General features: G+C 38.4%; 1 long non-coding RNA gene across 1 annotated transcript in view; it reads left to right on the top strand.

The window, feature by feature from the left end:
• The window catches only part of LOC108529100 (uncharacterized), a 62,748-nt gene extending 62,157 nt beyond the window's left edge, over nucleotides 1-591 (top strand). Inside the window, exon 3 of the long non-coding RNA XR_001885402.1 lies at nucleotides 308-591. This is a non-coding gene — a long non-coding RNA (uncharacterized LOC108529100). The remainder of the gene's footprint in view (nucleotides 1-307) is intronic.
• Nucleotides 592-21,606: the final 21,015 nt, after the last annotated feature.

The raw sequence follows: 21,606 nt of genomic DNA, 5'->3' as shown, positions 1-21,606 counted from the left end.
ACCTCTAGAGCTCTTTACTCACTATGGAAACTGTTGATTCAGGGGATCTTCCGTATGTGTTGTGTTGTCTTAAAGGAGGGAAATGATGATGTAGTCAAAGTGAAATCATTCCTCTTATCTTATGATATAATTTTATTTAGTTCTATGGTTTACACTCAGTCTTAGTCCTAAGTTTTTGGGTTTTCACAAAGTTCTTTTCATCTGAGGATAATTGCTAACTGAAATATCTGTGGGAGAAAGTGAAGCCTGGGACCTCAGATTCACTCATCTTGCTGATGTGACTCCTCTGATGTTGCATTTTAAACAGGGATGTGAATAAAGCTTCACTGAGAAGTCCAAAAAGAGCTGATGGAGCAAGATGTAAAGATAAATGAGGAAAAGTACCCTGGATAGAGTGAGCATGTCTGGTGTGTTTGAGGAAAAGTACGGGGTCAGGGTAGCCCAAGCAAAGTGCATGAGGCAAATAGCAGGAGGTGAGTTCAGACAGATTGTGTGGAGTAGAGTAAATATTATCAACCCTTGAAGAGAACTGAAGAGAATTAATTGGCCTTCAAATTATCTTCATTAGGCTTATGAATGTATTTAATGTGAATCTGTCTCAGAAGATAGTCCTCCTCAAGCTGTAGTCAAAATCAGTTTTCTGAGGCTGCACGGATGTTGCAGGTGTTATATTACAATGCATTTTGCATGGTGCCACCAGCCTGTGAAGACCCTGGAAGCCCTCTGGCTGTGTTGTCAGGGTGATCCATCACTGGCTATTCCCTCTCCTGTTGAATGGCCATGCACACAGCATATGCCAATTGGGCCACTCCCTCAATGGCCAGCCCAGTCCCGCCTCTTCAACGCATAGTGTAGGGAAAAAGTGCAACCCGCATATACACACACAACAGATGCATCATCACCCCACAAAGGCAATTGGGTGGAGCAGTCTTTGTTACCTTTTGGTACACAACTCCCACCATACTCTCTTGTTACTTTTTTTACTCTTCAGTGTTTCCCTTGATATTCACCTTGAACTGACTTAACCTGAATAAAAGTCCTGGTGAAAGAAATGTAAAGGAAATACATGGGGTAATTTGTGACTCTACCCAATATCCTCGCTTGGCCCGAGCACCCTGCCAAGGGTCCCAGAAATGTAGCTTTGAAATTTGCATAGCGTGTAGAACATGGACCTGAAAACAAACAGAGTGAGAATTAAATATTGATTTTTCCCACATAGGAGAATCACAATTTCTGTACACAATATTTTATTTCTAAAATGGGTGCAAAATACTCTTGCTAAAAAGATCCAAAGGCAGATTCTGTTTTTCAAAATTCATTATCCTGCTTTATAATCTTCTAATGTAGAATGGCAATTTGTTTATCTCATCGATATTAATGTGTTTTATATTTTTGATCAAATTGTGTATGTTGAAATGGGTTCTTAAATTTCTATTTACTTTCTAGATTAAATCTTACCACATAAAGAATTATCTCCTTTGTGAACAAATGTGTCAAAATCAACTTGGATCTGCTTGATGGTTCTTACACCTTCAGCGTTCATAAGACAACATTTTTATGTCACCAGATATAACCTAGATGGTACATATTAATTTATATATGGATATTGAAAAAATGTATGGTTTCCATCTGAGGTCTTTTAAGTATGATTTTTAAATTGATGTGAATATTGCTTTTTTTTCAACTTGCACTGTAATACAGTCAAAATATGACTCCCAGGTGAATGAACAATTATCTGTTTCATTTGGCATCATTCTTGTATTTCTGAGCCATGACTTCTGAATGAATGTATGTCTTTTCAGACCTGGTTTCAACTGGCTGAAGAGCATTTTGATAGTGTCAAGTAACTCTCATTACACTGAAAGACAGTGCTGATAAGATAAATTTAGAACATCTTTCATCTCATTTTCAATATTAACAACTGTCATATAGTCTTGCCAGCAAACATAAATGTGTGATAAAGTTTAGACATTTTAATGTTTTAGTCTCTCCTGTTTTGATAAATATTAGACATAAGATGGTACTGAAACACCATCCCAGGATCTTTAGGTTTTCAGGAAAAAATGGTTCATCATAAGCTCATTATAAAACTATATACAAAAGAAATTGTAGGGCCAATTCAGTAAACAAATCTGAGACTTTGGTCTCCTGTTATCCTTTCCTTCATTCCAGGAAGAGTCTAAAGTATACTGTTCGAAAGTAACAATATGAACATTTTGTAATGGTCTTTGAGTATATCTTTCAAAAGAGATCTGATAAGGATTACTAAAGAAAAAATACTTTCTTCATGTTTCTCTTCTTCTGCTTCCATCTCTTCCTTTTTCTTTTCTATATTATTCTGCTTTAGCCTATTGTTACTTAATGACATCAATACCAGCATCCTCTTTGTGTATTTTAATCATGCATGGATAAACAGACACACTTCAGTGGCCAGAAATTTTCTCACAAATTAGAATAGAATTAATATGCTAAGATTCCCACTTATCCAAAATAATATATGAATATCATAAGCATTGTTCAAAACATATCTTTGAACATAGAATAGAGGTCAGTTTAGCAACACCATCCCCCATCAACCTTCTGTTGTGAAACTTAGATAATTAATTTACATTTGGCTTTCCTTATTGTTTTGCATACAAATTAGAATGCTTAAAGCCTCCAACAAACTTGGTCACTGAGTCAAAGAAAGAAAGGAAGATGAGAAAATAGAGAAATTGCTCAGCAGACTATATTCATTCCTTAAAAGAATTATGTGTTCACCTATGTATCCAGTATGCACAAAGCTGCCCAAACAGACCAGAGTCATCCATTCCTATAATGTTTAACATTCTCTTTTATAGTTGTATAAAAACACAAGGACAATCTCTTACCTTTCCTTTCTCTGTTCTCTCTCCCCAGGGAGGGAAGAAAAACAAACAAAAAACAAAAAACAAAAAATAAAAAACCAAGCAAAACATGGACACACACACACAAGAACACAGTCTCCCAGAATTCCCCATAATTCACTGTGGAAGCAGGAAAGTTGCTGTAAAGAACACAGGTGCTGAGAGGAGAAAGCAATGCTGTGCCACATGCAGAAGAGAGAAGTATATGCCTTGTCCCAAACCAATATCACATGCTATCACATAGGAGAGGAAGCCACACCTCTGAGGTGCCACTGAATCCTAGGTGAAAACAATTGCTCTTACTTTAGCCTGCTGAGGCTTTCACTGCAGAAGTTGGGCACAGGTCCAGAGACCAATACCAGAGTGAAAACACAGTGCTCCTCCCAACCCAGCCCCTTTGGAACTCAACCACCTTGGGGTAGGCAGATACTAAGATAGTACCCAGTAATCCTTGCCTCTTGGCATTCATGCCCATCTGTAATACCCTCTCCTTGAGTGAGGGCTGGACATAGTGACTTGCGTCTAACCAGTAGAAAATGGCAAAGGTAATGGATATCACTTCTATGATGAGGCTACAAAATATTGTGACTTCTGTTTTGCCCTCAGACTTTTGTTTCCTTGATTTTCATGCTCTGATAAAGCAAGTTGCCATGTGAAGACACCCACATAACAAGAAACTGGGATGGCCTCTGGCCAATAGCCAGCAAGAAACCAAGACCCTCAGCTTGACAGCCTGCAAAAAAGTGAGCTCCTCGGCCTAACAGCCTGTAAGAAACTGAATCCTGCCAATACCACTGAACTTGGAAAAAGATCTTTCCTCTGTTGAGCCTTCTGATTACACCACAGCCCTTGCTGATACTTTGATTGAAGCCTTTTGGAAAACTCTGATGCAGTGGATCCAGAGAAGCTCTGCCCAAATTTCCAACCTACAAAAACTGTGAGATAATAAAGGTGTATTGTTGTAAGCCACTAAATTTGTGATAATTTGTTTCACAATAGTAGATAACTAATACACCTCCCAACAGGGTTCTTCCAAAATTCCTGTTCTGCTTGTGAATGAAGTCCCAGCAGTCTGACTCACCAGTTAGCATAGCCCATTTCAGGCTGAGCTGGTACCTTACAACAATACAACAATACATCCACTAACTTCTTTCCAAGAGGCAAGACTACAGAAAACATTTTGTATTATCTGGGTGTTTCATTTTCTACACTCTCCTTTCCTCAAGAAAACTGAGAATTAACTGAAGAAATTTTCTTAAATCTTTAATTTGTGCCAGGGCCGTAGCCAGAGAATTGAAAGCTTCAAGTCACAGAATAAACAAATTGCATAAAAGTCCAGATGCTGCACCTCTCAAAACTACTTTATGTTCATTTTCTTTCAGGATAAGAACCACTTTATTTAAGCTGTATCATGAAATTAGTAATTTAAAATATTTATAAGGATTAACTAATTACCGATTATTATTGATAAAACCTAATGGTTATGTTTACACTAGTAAAATGTGCTCTTCTATTTTAACTGGACAACATATGCATAGGATGTAACTGACAAGTTTTTCCCCCTATGTTGTTTAAAATGCATTTTTTTTTTTCAAAGTAAAACTTGATTTCCAGGGTCAGACATAAACCTCTAATGCTATTTTTGTTGACAGCAGCAGAAAAATCATCACTGACTTTATCACTTCGGAGATGACTACTGCAGAAACAGTAACAATATAAGATGGTAGGCTAGGCACCTGGGATGAAGTACTTGCTGCTTAATGCAGATCTTCAGTCTCTACACTTCCATTAATGCACTGCATTCAGATAGTATGGTTTGGCAACAAACAAAAGCAACAGTTTAATGGAAGTAATGAAAACTGTTCTACATTATTTTCTTTCCTTATCCCACATATTAGAAAATATGCCTGGCAGTTTTGCTAACAGTTCAATAATGCACTTCATTTTGCTACTATTCTCAATGAATTTTCTCAGTTTCTTGTTTGATAAATCAATGCCAAAATAAAACTTGGAGGTAAACAGATTTTAATTGAGTCTTTGTGATGTTATGTATCTTGGAATTTGAAAGTTGTAGAATTATACATAATTTTACTGGTTTATTTTGTTTAAATATTTGGCATTGAGTATTATAACAGGTTTTTGATGGGAAAACAAATATCTAAGACACTCTCTTTGTACGCTGTCTATGACATTTGAGGAAGAACTGGGGACATTCAGGAAGAGCTTCTGCCAGAGCTTTTAATTTCTCCCAAGTCTTTTTTTTTTATGATCTGTTCATGTGTTTATTATTAGTTATAAGTATTTCTTTATACATTATCTTCATCCAAAAAGAATGAAAGAAGAAAGATGGTATAAAATGCAATATGAAAATTATCATTTCTCCCAAGTCTTAAATGTTGTCTTCTTGATCAGAATTGTGGATGCTGAGATTCAAAATTAATAATGCATACTAACTTGCCAGTTGGTAAACTTAGTTCTTTTGGTGATATTTGGTTTTTATTTGTCAAAAAAAGTTGCTCATCCAACCAATAGTCAGAGACCTTCATATACACTGTCATTTATAATACCCACAACAATCACTATCCAAAATGAGAGACACTCTAGCCCTTGTTTGATGCTCTTATATCATGAAAAACAAAAGGGCATAAGGAGAAGTGTTTGTAAAGTTGATATAAAATATAAAGGGTGTTTTCATAAAGCAAACCTAGTCTTGTTAAAAGTGCTGTACTCTTGTCGCACTAGCAAAGTTCACTCTAAAAGTGTGTTCTCATAATTCAAGGTAACAACAACAAAAGAGTTTCTTTACCTGTCACTCTCCTTCCTGACTTAGTTCACTAAAACACTGCATCCTTACTCAAGAAACCATTACCTGAAAAGCAAAACATGAGATAGAAACCAAGGCCAGGCACAATGCCTCACGCCTGTAATTCCAGCACTTCTGGAGGCCAAGATAGGTGGATCACCTGAGTCCAGGAGTTTGAAAACAGCCTGGGCAACATAACAAAACCCTGTTTCTACTAAAATATAAAATTAGCTGGGCGTGGTGGCTCACACCTGTAGTTCCAGTTACTTGGGAGGCTGAGGCAGGAGGATTGCTTGAGCCTGGGAGGCAGAGGTTGCAGTGAGCTGAGATCATGCCACTGCACTGCAGCCGGGGTGACAGAACAAGACTCTAAAAAAAAAAAAAAAAAAAAAAAAAAAAAAAGAAAGAAAAAAAAAAAAAAGGAAGGAAAGAAATAAAAAAAGAAACAATTTTCAGTGTTAAGTTTCAATGTCTTTTATTTTGAGAAATTGATAAAATTGTAAAAGAACGTGGGAAGGCATGTAGAGTTTTTTCTGGAAGAAAAAAGTAGAATAGAAAGTTTCTTTACCTGTCACTCTCCTTCCTGACTTAGTTCACTAAAACACTGCATCCTTACTCAAGAAACCATTACCTGAAAAGCAAAAACATGAGATAGAAACCAAGGCCAGGCACAATGCCTCACGCCTGTAATTCCAGCACTTCTGGAGGCCAAGATAGGTGGATCACCTGAGTCCAGGAGTTTGAAAACAGCCTGGGCAACATAACAAAACCCTGTTTCTACTAAAATATAAAATTAGCTGGGCGTGGTGGCTCACACCTGTAGTTCCAGTTACTTGGGAGGCTGAGGCAGGAGGATTGCTTGAGCCTGGGAGGCAGAGGTTGCAGTGAGCTGAGATCATGCCACTGCACTGCAGCCGGGGTGACAGAACAAGACTCTAAAAAAAAAAAAAAAAAAAAAAGGAAGGAAAGAAATAAAAAAAGAAACAATTTTCAGTGTTAAGTTTCAATGTCTTTTATTTTGAGAAATTGATAAAAATTGTAAAAGAACGTGGGAAGGCATGTAAAAAGAGTTTTTTCTGGAAGAAAAAAGTAGAATAGAAATATATGTTATATGGTAGATTTTACTATTGTGGTAGATTGTATGCTCCAAAAATGGACACAGTGACATCCTTCATCCTACACATACTTATAATGTAACTGTGCCATTCCTCCCATTGAGAGATGGATCTATGTTCCCTTCCCTCATAGCTGGATAAACTCCTGGCCGTGGCAGAAGTTACAGTGTGTGGCCTCCAAGGCTAGTCATAAAAGAGGATATACCTTCAGCACAGCTTTGTAGAAGAGCTTGCTCTTGGACCACAGTCTCTTTGCCATTAGAAAGCTGTATCAGATGGAGTGGACTATGTGGAGAGAAACCAATACCATACACTCTGTAGCCCCAGCTGAGTGTGGTCCAACCATCAGTCAGCAATTACCAGATATGAGTGGTGAGTCTTCAGATTATTCCAGCCCTTGGCTGTCAAGTTATCCATAGTTTTTCTCTCACCACAGCTAATAATGCTGTATAAAACAAATGCAAGCTCTCCCTGGTGGGTCTCACCTATATTAGAGATTTCTGAACAAAATTAGTGATTGGGGTGACATGTTTCATAATAAATAATTAATGGAAAAGACTTATCTCCATTATGTAGATGAGGCAACTAAAGTTCATAGTGGATATATGATTTAACTAGTAATACAGCACTATTAAACTGCAGAGACTGAGTGAGCTCAAGTTCTATTCCCTTTATCTACATAGAATTTTTTTGAAGTTTGTTCCTGAGTAACTATTTGGTGAAATGGAAAGTTTGTCTTCAGTGGTCTTGGTTTCCTCTCAGATACACCTAAAAATATTTAATGCTTATGTCTCTATTGGGAAATTACAAGTTCATAGATAAGATGTTTCCCATGACTTTTACAATGAAGAAAGTATTTTCAGACCACCATGGTGATGAGGCAATTTCTGTTTTCTAGTTTCACGTCATTCATGAGTTCATCTGGTTTAGATCTTCTTTCCTTAAAATGTATGCTTAAATTTTGGCAACATTCAGTTGAAAAGGCTGAATACCTGATAATTAACTGTATTGCTGCTAAAAAGAAACAGTGCAAATACAAATAGAAAGGAACTACTTAGTGTTTCGTTTACAGTCTCCTTATGCACATTTATTCCACTTATATTTGATTTCTCTTCTATTACTGTTGATATTACAAAATGTAACCTTGTTGAACATTTACAATTATGCCTCATTCTTTGTCTAATCATCTCAGGTGTTATCATACACGATCAGGAAGTGCTACTGAAGTGTTTCCTATGGGACTTAAAGAAAGATTGAAGGGTAAATGTCATCTTAGAACTTACAAAGGCAAGAATTCCACTCTTGACACTTCCTCTCATCCCCTACCTGATTGCTCACAGATGTCACACTTAGAAAGCAATGTTTTTTTTTTCTTTTCTTTTTTTTTTTTTTTTTTTGAGGCGGAGTCTCACTTGGTCACCCAGGCTGGAGTACAGTGGCACAATCTCGGCTCACTGCAACCTCCACCTCCCGGGTTCAGGCGATTCTTCTGCCTCAGCCTCCTGAGTAGCTGGGACTACTGGCGTGTGCCACTGCGCCTGGCTAATTTTTTGTATTTTTAGTAGAGACGGGGTTTCACCATGTTGACCAGGCTGGTCTCAAACTCCTGACCTCATGAGCTGCCCCCCCTTGCCCCTGGCCTCCTAAAGTGCTGCGATTATAGGCGTGAGCCACCACATCCGGCCGGAAAGCCATTTCTTAAAGTCGTTTATTGCAAATCTTCTTCCTTTGCTTCATATTGTCAACTAATAATTATTTAACATCCATTTGATATTTGGAATTGTATATCTTCCTATTGTACAACTTCCTATCAGATTTTAGGTAAGAGGCAAAAAGCATGTGATAGAGACTTTTCAATTACCAAATTAAGATATAAATGCTGGATGGATTCTCATATAGTTGCTAGTCATACCTTTATCAGAACACTGAGAAGCCCCCATTTCATTGCCCCAGAACTTTACCTTAATGTACTTGTTTAGAAAGATAGTTTGGAAATCCTGACCCACTTCAGGTTAACAGCACGAAGATGCTTGGTAAGTTTGGTAATGTTAACAGTAGTAAGATGTGATAACGTAACCAGAGGAAACAAGACTTTTTATTTGAAACATCATCTATCAAGGACAGCAGCTTGAGACAGTTTTTAAACTATACTATGAGCATTTGAGTATCACAGTTTATCTTCTCAAAATGCTAGTTTAAACGAGTACACAAGATGAGATTAAATGAGGAAAAGAAAAGCAACAGACGGTTGTTATTGGGGGTTTACTATATCCAAGGAATTTAATATATATATATATATATATATTTCCTGATTTAATTCATACAGAAACCCAGTGACATAGATTGTGTTGCTCATTTACAGCCATGAAAACTGAAGTCTCCACATGAAGTAACTAAACCAAATCCACTAGCTACAACATAGCAGAGGCAGGATTCAAAACTCTGCAGCTCCAAAGTCCAAGCTCTTGCTACCAGGCTATGCCTCTCTCAATAGACGTGTACTTGGGAGTAGTCTGTCAGCTAAGAATGCACATTTAAGGCAGTTTTTGTATCCTGACACTGCCATTTGATCACATATGTGACCGTTTACTCTCTGGATATTAGTTTCTCAATCTCTAAAATGAGGATAATTCCTGATATGGATTTAAAGATTATGTAATGCCTTACAGAGCCCTCAGTAACTTGTCGCTGTTATTATTTCATGATATGAAGAACATAACTTTTCAGTCTGCTCCCAATAATTTGTGGGAGGCAAAAGAAAAAGAACAAAGTTATTTATGTTTCAGTCACCATGGCACTGCAGTTTTGCTTAAACAATACTGTTTTTTGTTTTTGAGATTGTCTTGTCCCTTTAACTTTTTTTCTTCAAAGCACCTGACAAACATGAGTCAATTCATTTTTCTCTTTTTTTTCATTAATAGTTTTCATTGCCCTCCTTGTCAAGTTGCATTTAATAATTTATCAATTATGCCTGATCAGGCCTGCTTGGCTGGCACAGCTAAGCTATAAAGAAGAACATGAACAGATGTCAAAAATGCATTTGTTTTCTCTTTTTTGCCAAATGCCAGGCAAGGAATGGCACCGTTCTGCTTGCCTGCCCCTTTTACTGGTGAGTAGTGCAAAATGGTTCACACAACATCTGCTTTTCTAAAGACCTGCTAGCATTGCCCACGTATCTCCAGATGTTGTCACGCATAAACACAAATATCTGTAGGACTGAAAGTGAACAAATTCTCTTGGGATGCCAAATTCAGTGTTGTTTTGTTCTGTTTTGTTCTGGGGCCTGGGAAAATGGTAAAGGAATGGAGTATGGATCTAGTATTTTGATTCCATTTGCAGAAGATTATTTTCCCTCTGTAAATTGACTGCCATTTTAATAACATAGTACTGAAGTGAAAGATGCAGGTTAAGCCCCTTAGCTGTGCCCACAACCTCAGGAAGAATGAAAAGGGATGATACATTGCAGAAAAGGTCCTACTGTGAGACAACCAAACCCACATCAAGGCTTCAGAGAACAAAACAAGAATTTACTTCTCGCCTCAGGAAAACTATGAATCATTATTAAAGTGAGTTCAAAATATAAGGAGGTCCTTCCTGCTCTCACCACCTCTCTTTGCCACCACTACCATCCTTCCTAAAACTGTGGATCACTCTGCCTCTCCTTTATGATTCCAATTCTTTCTGTTGTCCTTAGATGAGTGCTCTCAGTCATTTGTTTGCCTCCAAATTCCCCCTCAATGGAGCTTGGGTGGGCGGGGCAAGGAGCTCATTTTAGCTCTTGTACCTATAAGGAAAGAATGAAGAAAAGTCACCCCTCCTGGTCCAGTGTCAGAGGACAGGACATATAAGAGCAAAGGTTTTCCTCATTAGGAGAAATCATCTCAACATACTTAGGTATTTGGAGTTAAGTAGCTCTATCTCTTCATGAGTGTTCTAGTTTAGTCTAGGCCACACACCTAAAAGGGGCATCTATATCCCAGAGAAAAGGAGATAAATCGTGTTATGCCATAATGAGAATAGAAATTATGACTTGAAGTTGTGTTGTTATTCATGCTCCTCTTCCTGCATGGATCTCTAGCCTTATCCTGTGACAGCAGGTCTAGATTGACAAATGGAAGAGCATCGTAAAATAGCATTTTCATGACAGTCACTGAACATTTTATTGTAGAACTGGAGTCACAAACTTTTTTCTATAAAGGACCAAATATTACAGATTTTCATCTTTGCAGGATGTATAATCTCTGTCACAACAACTCAAATTTGCCATTGTAGCATGAAAGAAGCCATAGACCTTGCAGAAATGAATGGGCATGGCTGTGTTCTCTAAAGCCTTATTATAAAAAACAGGCAGTGCACATGTGCATGAGCACACACTCACACAGAAGGTGGCAGACTGGATTTAGCCCATAGGTCATAGTTTGCTACACTCGGTTATAGAAAGGAGAAGTGAATATATATTAAACTATTATAAGAAATCACAGTTACTTTTGCACCAACCTAATATTTGTGACTATTACTCTGTGGGTCAGTGAGGAATATTTTTCTGCCCCTCTCTGGATGCTTTATTTTATGACTGGAATTTGAACATCTCACTACTCTTCTTTGACCTGTTTGCTTTATGCAATAAGCATATTTTCAAAAATGACCAAGATATGAACCCTGTCTTCGAGGAGTGAAACAATGTGTTATATGTAGGACATAGTAGAAACAAGGAAGAGATATATTAGAAGAGTAGGAAAGCTTCATAGAGGAAATAACAAAGCCCAAATCTTGAAAGTTTTACTGGGATTTACTATATTGGGTATCCCAGACATTGTGACATTCTAGGTATAACAATGAGGTCTGCCAGCAAAGTAAAAAGAAAGACATGAAAAACCATGACCCATTTGGGGAAAAGTAGCATGTTCTGCAAAAGTTTACTGAAAGGTGAAACTAGGTTGTCATGGTGAGGTAAAGTTGTAGAAGGAGGCAAAGTTAGATTACAGAAGCCCTTGTATACCATTCTAAGGCACTGTAGGTTTCACCGATGCTTTGCTCCCTTCATGTAGAGTGGAATCATGGGCAGAGATCCCTGTCAGGTTAGCTCAGTATAAGGGCTGAGTCCCACTCTGCTGCTTGATTCCTCACACGGTCACTGCTGTGTGCCATTGTTCAACCTCTCTGTGCCTCAATTCTTCCACATTTAGAAGGGGACAATGATAATATAATTAATGCCTACTGCATGGAGTTATTATGAGGATTAAATGAATTAATATTCATAACACCTTTGAACAGGATGTGCAACACAGTAAGGTGGTATACTGGGATTATACTCAGGAATCACCTGATGGGACTTTTTTTTCCCCCTAAAACACATTGACCATTTATGAATAAAAAGAAATAAAAATATCAGGGCAGTCCAGGAGAAAAGTTCTGAGCCTGAATTTTAGCACTGGGGATAAAAAAGAGGAGGTAGTTATGAGATATAAAAAAGAGGTATATTTAAAAAAGGTTTAATTGCTGATTGAACGGACATGACATATCCTTAGAGACAACTGAACATCTCAGCAGAGACTAGTTTTAGTTTGCCATCTGGGTGAATGGCAGTGAGATTTCTGGCATAGAGAATCCCAATGAAGAAGAATCGGGGAGAGTACTTAATATGCTATTCATTTCCTACCCACACTCCTTTATTTAGAAAACAGCCTCTCTTTCCACAGCTGCTAGATGGGGCATTCCTTGTGCATGGGGTGCTCATCTAATTTATTATCTAAATGGAGGCATATTAGCGATTGAGAATAGGAAGCTGCCGATAATGACTACAGAACAGCAGGAATGAGCTAGGATTCTCCAGAGCAAAGTGGGGTACATGGTCTCCCCACCTGTGAAGCACATGATCCCGTGCCAGTCTACAGTTGACTGTGAGCAAATGCCTCACCCCGATTTTTGCAATAATATGTTTTCTGCCTAGAATTTAAGACTAAGAAATTGAAAATTCTTTGTTTAGTCAAAAGTAGTTACTGAGCATTAACTATATACCAGGAAAGGTCCCAGGCACTGTTGATATAGCATTTAACAAAGAAGAAAAAGCTCTGCCTTGATGGAATGATATTCTAGTAGAAAACTAGATAAAAGATAAATGTACAAATATTGTCTGAGAATGGTAGGTACTGGGGAGAAAAATCAACCAAATAAGGTGGTAGAAAATGGTAGGATGCTGCTTTTACATTGAGTGGTTACGAATAGGGAACTATTTGAGGAGGTGATATAAGCAGAGATGTGAATTAAATAGGAAAAAAGTTTGATGTGTGTGAGCAAGAGAATGACTCATGTGTAGTGAAGGAGGAAAAGGGTAATAGAAAATAAGAATAGGGAGGATACAGTTGATAACTGGAAGGCAGTCCCTCAGAACTGAGACTAAATTTGGTTCCTGGCTTTCCATAAGTATTCAGTTGGTTACATACACAACAGACACTCTTAATTCCTTTACTGTCTTCTAATCACAGCTGAGTATTGGCAAATGCTTGGCTTGGAAATGGACAGGGAAATAGGTTTGGTCAAATGTATAGTAAACTCAAGTCTGATCTGGATCTTCTTCAGAAGTTGCCCCCACTTTTGAAAAGAACTAAATGAATCTCCTTTCTTTCTCTGGATGCCTAGAATTGCAGCCAGCATGTTGTGACTTCCTATGAGGGAAGTGGCCCAAGCTTAAACAAATGTGGCAAGGAGGGCTGAGTAGATGTCATGTTTATCCTTCCATGTCCATGGGCTTTTTTGTTGTATCCTTTTAGTAAGTCAATTTTTACTTAAATGACCTAGAGTATGTTTCTACCCCTTCCAGCAGAGCATCTTAATTTCCCTTTTGAACGTGCTGAGTTTGATGGACTCATGAGTCTCTCAAAGAGGCAATGTCTAATTTGAAGTTAAAGGTCCACACAGGAGTCAGAGATAATCATAAGAGAATCATTAACATGTCCCACCACAGAAATGGTTGGAATCATCTCATTAGGGTGTGATACATGGAAGGAATGAGGGCTAGGCACAGACTAGAATACTAGGCTTACCGCTACATTTGAGTGGACAGTTCTTAAAGGAGTGAAGCTGAGCTGAGGGAACATGAATGAGAATCAATGGAGGGGACTTGTTTTCCCCCTAAAACACATGCTGTCCCTACTGGGGATTCTGGCATGCTGCTGGTCATGGGGGAGCTCAACACAGCAGTGGGCAGAGGAAGGAGTCAATACAGAATACTGAGAAGAAAAAATCAGCTGGGGCCAGTGGCTCATGCCGGTAATCCCAGCATTTTGTACGGCCAAGGGGGGAGGATCGCTTGAACCCAGGAATTTGAGGCCAGCCTGGGCAACATAGCAAGACCCCATCTCTAAAAAAAAAAAATAGCTGGGCATGATGGAGCACATATGTGGTCCCAGCTGCTTGGGACACTGAGCCAGGAGGGCCACTTTAGCCCAGGAAGTCAAGGCTGCAGTGAGTATAGCCCTGCCACTGCTCTCCAGCCTGGGCAACAGAGCATGACCCTGTCTCAAAAAATGTTAAAAGACCCAAAAGGTAGAAGAAGACATCTCCTCTCTGATTTAGTTTTTTCATTTGAAGCAGAGAATTTCTCCTATTTAGTGGATTCTTATTCTAATTTGCTTTGGTAAACGCTGGAGTTGGAGGGGCTCTATCCAGAATGTTCCTGGCATAGACTCACCTCTTTGGCACAGCCAGTGAGCTCCTTCTAATCATTTCTGGGCCCCCGCTCACAACACCTGTGTCTGGCTCAAATCTCTCATCTCAAGAGATGGTGCTAGGGCCATATTAGGAGGCGATGTATTTTTAAATCCCTTAGAAAATAGCACTGGCAGTAATTGGCTCTTAGATCTCAGTAATGCTTACTGTTTTGATCTATAAAAATATATTTCCTCCCTCCACCCCTACCCATTGCCTTATTTTCTCTTCATGTTGGGAAAGGATTTTTCATTTTATTTCGTACTTTGTTCTGTGGAGTCCTGTACCGATTTCACAAATAGGAAAGAAAAGAAAAACCTCTATATTTGTTTTCTTGCTGCTGCTTAAATATTGATCTTTAGAAATGTATGAAGGATTGCCTAAGGCCTCCTAGGAAGTCTAAATTGGAATTGTGATTTTTCTTCTTGTTGCTTTGTATGCGTCATCAGGAATAAGTATTTTTGTTATTTTTGATGATTATTTTTGAAATAACAGTAACACTTTTCTTGGGGCTTAATTCACTGCTGCAGAGGATGTCACCACTGCTTAAAAGCTCTTGGGCAGTCAATGCTGTCTGTAATTGTTTGACAGAAGTTCTATGAAATTCCCTTTTCCAGTATGCTCAGCACACGTTGTTACTACACTTAAGTAAATGTTTTTTCCACGGTTGTTTTTAACAGTCCTTAGAGATTCTAGAAACCTCCTGTAAGAAGGTTGTGACCCTCTGGTTCTTTGTGACTGTGTGTCCAGAAGGAAATTGACTCATATCTGAAGAGGCTACGCTTCTAAGGAAAATTCTGACTCGGTAACTTCAGGTTGCTCTATGAAGCAAATAAGACCGCACACAGTATCATTCCCTTTTTTCTGCTTTTGTTTCTTTTGAAGGAAAATGCTGATATTGTCTGTCACTTTTTATGATACATGCAAAATTGATGACAACTAGAAGAAATATTCCTTTTAAAAAGTGTTAAATAAAAGAATATGCCTGCAGGTGTATAGTTGATGGAGGTGCTGGAATAACAAGAGCCTTGAGTGGACTGTGAAAAATCAGTGACAGTTGAAGATGTTGGAAATACTCACCATTGATTCTGCCTTCTCAGTACCATGGAGAGAAGTCTACACTAAGCAAAGGAGTATTGGCTATTTGGAAGGTTAAAATAGGTTACTTGTAAGTTTTCAAACAATAAATTGTCCAAAGTGTTCAAGAGACATTTTTTTTTTCTTAGTAACAAAGGAGAGAAAACCTTTTGTTTCATAGAATGAGTTAACAAGCTTGATGCTTACGTAGTTTGGGCTATGGATCTTCTAATGAATATTTGGCAGTTAGGCTTACTACCTACGTAAAGAACAAATGCTTCCTTATGATGTGGAGACATAATTAAACCGGAAGGCAGCAAAACTGATACTGAAAGAGGGAGCATTTGCTGGGCAGCTGATTCTATGCATTAGTGGGATTTTCAATTTCATCCTGGCTTCACTTCTACTTATTTCTGTACTCTGCAGTGGATAGAAATTGAAAATCAACCCCTCAATCTATGTTGAAAGTCAGAAAAAAAATTAGAATAACTTTGACTATTTTTAAAATCTATCATTCATGGAACATTGACTACATAAAACCAAGAAATATAAAAATGCAAGAAGAAACCACCATTATTCACTGTTTTGTTTTAAGGTGTGGCTCATTGTTCAACTTTCTTTTATATTACGAGTATTCCCCCACCCTCTCCATGTCTTTGTACCATAAGAAACTTTTAAAATAAAAAAACTATAATAAAATTATAAGACACTGTAAATGAATGGTTATAGTCATCTGAATCTTCTGTGACCCTTAGAATTAAGGGGGGAAAAAAACCACAATAATTATGGCCAATAATAATTCCTCCTTATTTGAAGAAATTCAACAGTTTTAGAACCACCTTTAAACTATACGACCTGGCATATACACATTAAAAAAAACACACACACACCCAAAATTGTTTACTAAGTAAGAACAAGAATTCATTAAAGAGACACGCCAGCTATAGGAAGTTTCGATTTTAAATGTAAAGAGAGGAGGCAATGGTACCTGACTTTTTACATTTTGATTTATATTGGCTTCTTTCCAGAAAATACTTTCATTGGCTTTCAAAAACAATTTATTTTGTCTCCAACCCTTAGACTGAAACTGTCTTCAACTGAAAATCCGAACACCTAGATTTTACTTTTCATTTAGGCAAAAATGTATTTGGAGCCAGCCATGGTGGATCACAACTGTAATCCCAGCACTTTGGGAGGCCAAGGTGGGCAGATAACCCGTGGTCAGGAGTTTGAGACTAACCTGGCCAACATGGCAAAACCCCATCTCTACTAAAAAAAAAAAAAAAAAAAAATTAGCCAAGCATAGTCTTGCATGCCCGTGGTTCCAGCTACTTGGGAGGCTGAGGCAGGAGAATCACTTGAGCCCAGGGAGCAGGGGTTGCAGTGAGCCAAGATCACACCATTGCACTGGGTGACAGAGCAAGACTCCATCAGAATAATAATAATAATAACAAATAAATACATAAATAAAGCACAATTGGTCTCTACCCGCTGGAAAACAAGCAGGAATTTCTGTGTTTCACAGACATGGATCATGAAGAGGATAAAATGAGATAACTTGTTAAGTGCTAAGAAATATTCTCTATAAACCCAAGCTATTGTAATTACTTAATATGAGTCTCATCTCTGGAGGCTGTCATGATGGATTGTTTGTCAGCTTAGCCTTAAAAATGTCAGGCATCACAGACAGGGAAACCTATAAATGAGAAAGTTGGCTGCAGTCAGTCCCAGGGGCCTCTCTGGCACTGGTGCTGTGGGGACTTGCAGTTTAATCAGTTAAATCTGCGTCAGGAAGTCATCTCCCCTTCTGCTGCACCCGCTGATGTCACAGAGGTCCTGAGCATCAAGCCAACACCTCCTGCTGAGTAGCAAAACACTTGTGCCACCTGCCATCCTGGGGAAAACAGCCATGCTGCTGGAGAGTATAATCAATGGAGAGAGAGCCCGGTCACTTCTGCCATCTCACTCTCCTCCCACCTGGGAATAGAAGTGACAACTATTGAGCCATCAGAATGAAAATCTTTACCAGCCCTGCAGTGATCCAGGTACACAGAGTGACCTGCAACACTACAGCTTTAGGAAGGATATTGATTGTCTTATCTAATAGGAAAACGTGAACCCAGTTTATATTTTAGATTAACTCTGTTTCAGGCTTTCTCACTTTGGTTCTTTCACACATATTCAACAAACATCCATTGTCTGTAATGTTCCAGGCACTGTTCTAGGTCATATGAAAAATTAGAATTGAGCAGACATAGCCACTTACTCAAAGAGTTTACTGTTCAGTAAAAGGAATGAAGATGACTCCAATATAAAGTTATAATAATACTATTTATATAAAAATGAATAAAATATTGAGGCTATTTTTATTTAATAACATCTCAGGATACTATAAGAGATGAAGAGAAAGGCCAATGGATTGAGATTCACTAATGACTCAAGGTATGATAATTACTATTCTCAGTTGTTTTTTAAAAAAACTTTTCTTCATGTAATGATCTATGGGCATTTTTGTACGATCTGGGGATACCAAAATGACCAAAACTGACAAAAATGTATGCCCTCATGAAGCTTTCATACTAGATGGACACACAGCAGAGGGCAAGAAAGTGTCCAAGGGATCTGGAGGGGCAGCAGAGAATCACAGCACAACCTGGCAAATCCTTGTAAGAATTTGACTTTATCCTTGAGTGAGATAGAAGTCATTGGTCTTTTTCATCACTTTCTAGTAAAGAAACAAATGTGAAGACTAAAAGGGCAGAGACTGGAATTCAAAAGTGATGTGACCCTGGAAAATTATTCTAAAGAATCTCAAATGTTCAAGTCTCTAAAAATTTTGATTGAGTGTAGGGCTGACAGAGGTCATGGAGAGGGAACTTTAAGTAAAACTTCTGATGGGTTTGTTGATATCATTAGTACTTAGAATTATAATCATTTATATAGCGTTGCTGGAAAATCATTGCAAACAGAAACCTTTTAAAAAATATATTTATGCAAATTATACATATCACCAAAATACATAGCTCCATATAGTTTTATAACAAATGACATTTATAGTTATTACTCCCTATTACCTCCAAGAATAAACTATTAGACATATGAAATCATCCATATATAATAATATTGTGGTAGATTAAAGATGATGTGTAATAATGTCCAGAGAGATACCAGGGTACCACCTCCTGGATTAGGATGAGTCATCAATATTTCCCTGAACTGCCTCTTGAAGGCTTATAATGAACCTTAAACCTACTTAGGACACATCACCTGTAAGCTGGTGAGCAAGGGTTATAGGAAGGAAGGGTGTCCTCCCATGGGGAATCAAGAAACTAGAACATTTTGGACTTTCTGGAGTCCTCCTTCCTCTATCTTCATCTGGATGATTCTACCTCATCCTTTAGTTTCCTGCCTGTAGTTCCTCCCTCCGGAAGCCTTTCTTGACACAGGCTCTCCCTTCAGATGATGCTTGGCCTTCATTTTACAACCCTTGCAGCACTGTGAAGTCATTGAATGGATGACTCTTTCTCACCAGACTGCAAAGGCTGTGGGGTGGCAGGAAGACTGGCTTCTTGCTGCGTATGGTTTCCACCTGCCATTCTAGTGGTGCTACCTATCAACTTTGTGACTGACCAGAAAACTTATTGTACAGGCACTTCACTGCTTTCTAGGAAAGGCAGGTCCTTGTGATTGAATGGCCATAGTTTACTCCAAGGTAGGTGTGAACATGTAAGTCTGAGAGAGAGCCCCGGCATTCTCCTAAATGATGTTTAAGGAAGGTTGGCAGAAGTTGGGGAGGCCCCTGGGGGAAAGAAAGAAACCAGCAAATGTGAGTGCTACCATGGGGTAAGAAATGGGGTCCAAGGATCTCTGCAAGGTGGGAAAAAAGGAACCTGTAGAAGAATGATTTCAAGCAGTTTGCTGAAGTGTTTCCAATGTAAATCCTCTTTTCCATAGCCCCTGTGAAGTCACACGTAAATTGTAAATTGCGCACCAATAGTTTCGAGAGGCGCTGTTTTTTATGGTGATCCTGAGAAAGGTTAAATTCTGTAACCACATTGGCTTAGGCAAGAATAGAGACTGATATGGGGATGTGGGGACATGATGGTGACATTCCTTTGAGAGGCAGATGGAAAAGTAGAGGTATGAGAGAGACAGAAAGAGGGGGAAAGAGAGAGAGATAATTTTGGAGGGGCTTGGGGCAGAAAGAAACACCAAAACTTCCCTTTTCTTCCTTCTCTGACGCCTAGAATGGAAAAAACATTCATCCAGGCAGAGGAAAACGACTTGTTTCTTGTAAGCAAGGTAATTGCTATGAGTTCGGAGGTGTTGGCTGAGCAATCACCAATGTATGATCACCTATTAAAGGATTAGGAGGATGACCCTGCAAGGTGCTGGTAACCTTTCCTTACTTAGTTTCACGGAGACCCCTGTTTCCCACATCAGAAGGCTCACACCTAGTAAACTCACACAAGTTTTGGAGTCAGCCAAGCCTGAGTCCCAATCTTGGAACTGCCGTGTTTGTGGCTAAACTGCCACTGGCCAGTCACTTAACATGTGTACCTTGGTTTCCTCAGGTAAAACGTGGTGGTGACAAGACAACTCCACAAGACTGTTAAGAAAACTGAAGATTATACTATTTATTTGATATGTCAGGCAAAAGCAGTGTTCAGCACATGCAATTATCCCTCCTACTCCAGAACAAGTTGTGTTTTGAACTTTTCTGTCTTCTAGTGTCACAAGCAGTCAAAAATAATGCTAATTCTGATTCTGTCCTACTTTTCTTCTAGGTCTCAAGTTTCATATCTATAAAGTGAGATGATCCATCAAAATCAGACTCCACTCTTTTTTGATAAGTCTAACATTTTTGAGGGCTAGCTTATGCTAGGGACTGTTTTAAGAGATTTACTTGTGGTAAAATATAACAAAACAAAACTAAAAACTGTATATGATAGATAATATTCTCACCATTATTTCACAGAAGAAATTGAGACAAGGAGAAGGTAGAAAATTCATCAAGATCACATAGATGGCAAGTGGCAAAACTGGGATTGAACTCAGAAAGCCTGTAGCAGAATCCGGTTACCAAATAAGTGTATAATACTTCTCTCTGGTGGGAATAAAGCCAGCATACTACTGAATAACTAGGATAACTACTTCAGTTGTCAAATATAGGCAATAGCTGTATAACTTAAAAAAATTAATCAGAGGTATGCAGGGTATAGCCAAATCCTCTTTGTTCCATTAACTAAAATGGAAAAGCATCTTTTTCTACAATGCTCCAGTGTGGCTTGGGAATCACAGTATCAGTAGCACATGGAAGCTTGTAGGAAGCACAGAATCCTAGTCCTAATCAAAACTACAAGATTGAAGGCATTGTTTCAAGAAAATTTCAGGATGCTTTCTGTGAACCGTAAAGTTTGAGAAATATTGCTTTTGCTCCTCTGAACATACATGTCCTCATCTTTTAAGTGAGGACCTTGGACTTGAGATTGCCTGACTCCATTCTGGGGCTTGCATGTGGTCTACACTTCTGGCTGGGAGTCATGCTCTCCATGCCTGATGAATTCACTCCCTCTTCCATCTGCATCAATCCTTAAAATGCTTCTTTTGAAGAACTAGAAAAATGAAGCTATTCTCTATAGAAGCATAGAAAACAATTGCAAACCCTTTGTATTTTGCTAAATGGAAAACTTCAGGAAAACTCTTGGCTTACTATCGGCATTATTTTTTAAAAAATCTATTTGATTATTCTGTTTTCTTCTTTGTTAGTCTGGCTAGCGGTCTATCTATTTTGTTAATCTTTTCAAAAAACCAGCTCCTGGATTCGTTGATTTTTTTGAAGGGTTTTTCGTGTCTCTACCTCCTTCAGGTCTGCTCAGCTCTTAGTTATTTCTTATCTTCTGTTAGCTTTTGAATTTGTTTGCTCTTGCTTCTCTAGTTCTTTTAATTGTGATGTGAGGGTGTTGATTTTAGATCTTTACTGCTTTCTCCAGTGGCATTCAGTGCTACAGATTTCCCT

The sequence above is a fragment of the Rhinopithecus bieti genome, unplaced genomic scaffold (assembly GCF_001698545.2).
Source record: "Rhinopithecus bieti isolate Rb0 unplaced genomic scaffold, ASM169854v2 scaffold_6371, whole genome shotgun sequence".
NCBI lineage: Eukaryota > Metazoa > Chordata > Mammalia > Primates > Cercopithecidae > Rhinopithecus > Rhinopithecus bieti.
Note: the sequence above shows the minus strand (reverse complement) of the source record. Positions and strands in the feature narration are given on the sequence as shown.